The sequence below is a fragment of the Antechinus flavipes genome, chromosome 2 (genome assembly GCF_016432865.1).
Source record: "Antechinus flavipes isolate AdamAnt ecotype Samford, QLD, Australia chromosome 2, AdamAnt_v2, whole genome shotgun sequence".
NCBI lineage: Eukaryota > Metazoa > Chordata > Mammalia > Dasyuromorphia > Dasyuridae > Antechinus > Antechinus flavipes.
This window is the reverse complement of record NC_067399.1, coordinates 21,930,163-21,935,500: the sequence shown is the minus strand read 5'-3', so window position 1 is coordinate 21,935,500 and position 5,338 is coordinate 21,930,163.

Here is a 5,338-nt window from a genome sequence, read left to right as displayed (position 1 = left end):
CACACAACACACACACACACACACACACACACACACACACACACACACACACACACCAGGCTCAGTCAGAGCGGGGATCGCCGGGCCCCCAGCCCTCAGACTGAGCCCCCTACTCCCGCGGCCAGCCTCCGCCTCCGCTGCTTGTCCAGCCGGGTCAGGCGACAGGCGCGTGGAGGTAGGGGGACACCCCGCTCCCAGCCCGCCCACTCCCGGGAGAGAGTGCCCTAGATTCGCGGTTCAGTCCTCCGAGCCGAAACAGGGTGGCGAGAGCCCCGGGTGACCGGGGATTGCCCCCCCCCACACCCCGCTCGGGCGCCGGCGGGACGCACGTCGGACCGGCCGCCAGGCGGGCTGGTCTGGGCGCTCCAGCCGAGTCCGGGCGCGGGGTGGGGCGGGCGGAGCCCCGAGGCACAAGCGTTCATTGATACAAATAGGTAAATAAACACGCTCGGAAAGGGGCCGCCACCTTCCCGCGCTGGCTGCCCAGGGGCGGGGGTGGGGGTGGGGGGAGAAGAGTGTGTGAGATGACACGTGTGTGCGCAACATGTGTGCCCCTGCCACTGGGACGTGTGGAGCTGTGCGGGGTGAGTGTGTTGGGGTGTGTGTGCGTGCGTGTGGAGGCGCGCGCGCGCCAGAGAGGTGGAAAGGGCGGCTTCTACTCGGGCCTGTCCAATATGGGGAGGGGGGTCTCCTCCCTCCAGGAACCCCTCCCCTTTTCTTTTCCATCCGCTCCTCGCCGGCGCCCCGAGCCCGTGCCAACGCCAGACTGGGCTCCAACTCCCCCCTCCTCGAAGAAGGGAGTAACGTGCACGGTGTGCAGGGCCGCGGGGGGCGCGGCGCCGAGGCTGTGCGGGGGCCGGGGGCGCCGTACGTGTGCGGGAGCCGGCCGTGGCGGGGTGTGCGCGCGGGCAGTGAGAACTGGCTCGCACGCCCCTTCACACCTTTCTCTCCCGAATCCAGACAGTGGCGGCGCCGGGGCTTTGGGAACGCCGCGTTTCTACTTTGGAGCTCGGGAGGAGAGCGGAGGGAGCCCGAGGGGAGGCTGGAAGTCTGCGTGTGCGCGAGGAGACCGTGCGCTCCCTCCGGGCCCTCGCGCGCGTGTGCCCGGGGAGGGATGCGCGGGGGCCGAGCATGTCCGGGGGCCTGTGTGTGTGCGGAGCGCCGAGCTTTGGGGAGCGAAATCTTCCGCCGGCCACCCGAGTTCTCACTCTTTGCCCTATAACTCCACCTGGTGGACAATTATGGCACTGCAGTTCTGGGAGAACACCCCCCCACACACACACACACACACTCTCTCTCTCTGTCTCTGTCTGTCTCTGTCTGTCTCTGTCTCTCTCTGTCTCTGTCTCTCTCTCTGTCTCTGTCTCTGTCTGTCTCTGTCTCTCTCTGTCTCTGTCTCTCTGTCTCTCTGTCTCTGTCTCTGTCTCTCTCTGTCTCTGTCTCTGTCTCTCTGTCTCTGCTTCTCTGTCTCTGTCTCTCTCTGTCTCTCTCTCTGTCTCTGTCTCTCTCTCTCTCTCTGTCTCTGTCTCTCTCTCTCTCTCTCTGTCTCTGTCTCTCTCTCTCTCTCTCTGTCTCTGTCTCTCTCTCTCTCTCTCTCATCTCCATGCTTCCTCTCTCCCTCCTTCCTAACAGAAGTCAGAAGGGAAAGGGAAAACCTGGATCTCTTGCTCAGCACCAGTACCTAGCAGATTGGGCAGGGAAGGGGGGCCCATCTCTGGCTGAGGGGGAGGAGCCGCAAGCATCCCCTTATTCCTCTCCCTGCGAGGGCTGTGCTGGCTCGGGCCCCAACAGGAGTAGACGCACGCGGGGCGGGGATTGCCGAGTGACTTGAAAATTAGGTCGTGGAGACCAAAAAGAGAGAGATGAAAATTATCTGGATGAAAAGGGCTCTGCATTTACTGCTAGGGCCCAGCCCTGTGTGCTTCCCGTGTGATCTCTGGCAGAACACTTCCGGCCCCAGCCTCAGTTTCCTCCGCTGTAAAACGACAGGGTTGGGTCAGACCCCGAGTCTATGGATTTCTGATTGATCTTTGATAGAATAACGAGGGTCTTTCTATGGCTCAGATTTCCTAGATCTTGGAGGTGCCATGATTTACCCCCTGCCCTCTGCAGGGTGACCCCCTTTTACAGAGGAGATCCCTAAAGCCTGGAGAAGAAAAGCCCCTCAGCCCAAGGTGCCGTCACCTTCCACGGACCTTCCAGGCAAATTCAGTGGCATTCTTTAAGCAACCCCTGGTCCCGGGGGTGACGGGGCGAGGGCCAGAGTCCGGGCCACAAGGGGAGCCAGCACCTCCGGGAGGCGGGTCAGCGAGCAGGCCCCAGGGGCTGAGGTCAGGCCTTTTCCTCCATGGTATTTCCACTGATAAAAGCCCTATCTGTCCCTGATGTCCGACCACTGCAGGGCCAAGCGCTATCTCCCCAGGACTCGGCCCCTAATCTTAGCTCAGCCCGTTCTTTGCCCCTGGTCTCTGACTGTCCATTTCCTCCTTTCCACAACATTCCCCCCCCTCCTAAATCCTGCAGAGAATCGGCCTGTTCCAGAGCCTCGCCTTCTCCGGGTGCCCCCCCCCCCACACTCCCCCAGTCGCTGGGGAAATCTGCCTTCTAGGTGAACAAAGAGTCGCCCAGAGACAGACACAGGGAGAGACAGAGAAAGCAGGAGAAGGGGATGCAGGTGCCGGGACTCATGGCTCCCAGATGTTCTCTTTCCCTGAGCCGGTCCCTCCCCTCTGTCTGTCCCCAGTCCCGGGAGGTACAGCCCGGCAGGGCGTCAATGAGCAGTAAAGTGCCTACTCTGTGCCAGGCATTGTGCTCAGTGGCGAGGGTAGAAAGGCAAAAAAATAAAACCAGAAATTAAAAACCCCTCAAAACCTCATGGAGTTTCTGTTGTAGCAGGGGAGGGGACGAGAGAGAGGCTCCCCGGCAGCCTCCTGACCAGTGCCTTGGAGCTGGGAGTGTGGGGGTCTGAGACTCCTCTGGGCCTCCGTTTCTTGTTCTGTACGGTGGAGATCGACGCTCTCTGAGTTGTATTATTCCCTCCACTCTAAGCCTGAAAGCTCGTGATAGGAGCCTTGCCTCTCGGGCCTTTTCCCAGCAGCACAGGTCGCCTCCCTTCCCCGGTCTGTCTCCATCCTCCAGTCCCACCTCTTCCCAGAAGCCTCCACTGACTCTGCAGACCCTGAGAACTCAAAGCCCAGCTCCGCTCTCTCCCCCTCCCAATCAGTGGTTTACTATTCAGCTCTCGCTTTCCCTGTCCTGGAGCGCCCGGGCTTCCCCGGGAGCGGAACAGCGGGGGCCCTGCGGGGGTCGCACCCTGCCCGGCTCGGTTTGGCCGAGGGCAGCGCTCCCGGGAACCCCGCGCTTTTCGGGGCTTACAGACCTGCCCGCTGGCCAGAGCCGCCCGGCCCCTCCTCTTCCCTTTCGGGACCTCATTGTCTCCACGTCCAGGAAGGACAAAAGGACAAAAGTGGGGGGGGCGGTGGCAGAAGAAAAACAGGGCCCCGAATGTCCCTATCAAATAGAGGAGATGCAAAAGGTGACCTTGAGGGCTGCAGTATCTGGCCACACACCCTCACACTCACAAACTCTGTCTCTGCCTCTCTCTCTTTCTCCCTCTCTGTCTGTCTCTCTCTTTCCTCTGTGTCTCTCTCTCCCCCTTTGTCTCTCTCCTGGCTGTGTCTCTCTCTGTCTTTCTCTGTCTCTGTCTCTGTCTCTCACACACACAAACAGGTTTCTCTGCATCAGACAAGGAAACGGGCAGCTTTTCTTGGTCCGTCTGCACCCCTAGTAATCGTTGGGGGTGGGGTGGGGTGGGAGCAGCCTCCCGGCTGATCCTCCCTCCTCCCTTCCTCCCCACCCTCCTCCCTTCCTCCTCACCCTCCTCCCCTCCCTCCCTCCAGTCAGCCTCGGCTCGGTTGCCCTGCAAGGGGCGGCAGGGACCAGAGCTTGGAGCTGGGCACAAACAAGCCCATCAGCGCCCCTTGTGGCCTTCTCGGGAGGAGAGGAGGAACGAAGGCTGAGTTCCATGTGACCAAAGGAGGGGCCCCCGGAGCAGGACTGGGGACCCCCGGCCTCTCGGCACTCGGTCCCTCCCCCCATCCTCGCCCCCACTGGGAGCCCTTCTCCCCTCCCCCCACCCCCGCTCCCCTCGGTTTCCCTCCAGGTACTTTGTGGCCCGGTGACCCAGGCCCAGTTGTGACCCCTCCATCCCATCCCATCCCATCCACCTCCTGGCTCTGCCCCCGAATCCCCATCTTCATCTCCTCATTTCCCAGCATCCCTAGAAGTCCTTCCTTAGCCCTGCTCCTCCCCCACTTCCTCCTGTTGCTCTCTCCTCACACTCGGTGTGGCCACCACGAGAATGGGAGTTCCGTGCAGGAAGGAACGAGGTTTTCCTTTTCCTGGTGTACCGAGCATACAGTAGGTGCTTAATGTGTGCTTGTTGGATTTGGAGGACCCAGTGAGATGTCCTCTGGACCTTCAGCCTGAGGGAATCTCCAGGGCCTCCTGCCGCCCCAACCGCTCCCAACAAAGACAGAAGCGGCTGCCCCCGGCCCGAAGCCGCCCGGCCCCCCTGGCCCGGACGCCCCCTCCCACCCCGGAGACCTCGCCCCGAGATCCTGGGCCTCGGTCCTGGCTTTAGCCCGTTCCAGGACCTCCTCCCTCCCCCAGCTCTCCCTCACATCCGCATGAAGTGAATTCTGGGAGACCCGACTGGAAGCCCGCAAACTCTCTCTTCCTTAGCCCCTCCTGCTCCTGCTCCAAACGGCCTCTGGGGGAAATTAGGACTAAAACTGCCAGGGAACAGCAGCCCTGCCCTTCTGGCTCCCTCGGCTCCCATGATTCACCGCCTTGTTAAGTGCCGGGAGATCTCTTAGGGGAGATTATGTCCCCATTTTACAGAAGGCCTGACTAAGGCCTAGGTGGAAGCTGGGGCAGAACCGGCTCCCAGAGCGTCTGACCTCCGGGAGCCTTCCCTCCCCCAGGAGCCTCCTCACTCCCAGGAGCCTCCTCGCCCCCAGGAGCCTCTGCTTTGGGCCCGGAGCTTCTTCACCCGGGACCCCCGCACTTCCCTTTCCGTACTGTGTGCCGACTTGCTCCCTAATGCTGAGTATCTCATGATTTAGGAGCTGGTTCTGGGGGTCCCCTAGGCCCCCCCAAGCTGACCGCCCGCCCAAGGGCTCCAGGGTTCACAGAGGAGGGAGGGAGCCTGGGTGCAGAATGGGGATGAGCAAAGTCCAGCCTGAGACCTTTTGCATCCGGCCCGAGCCGTCCCCCAGCCGCAGGGGGGCTGCAGCTCTGGGAAGAGCTCACTGCTCTGATCGCTCTGCTGCTCCTG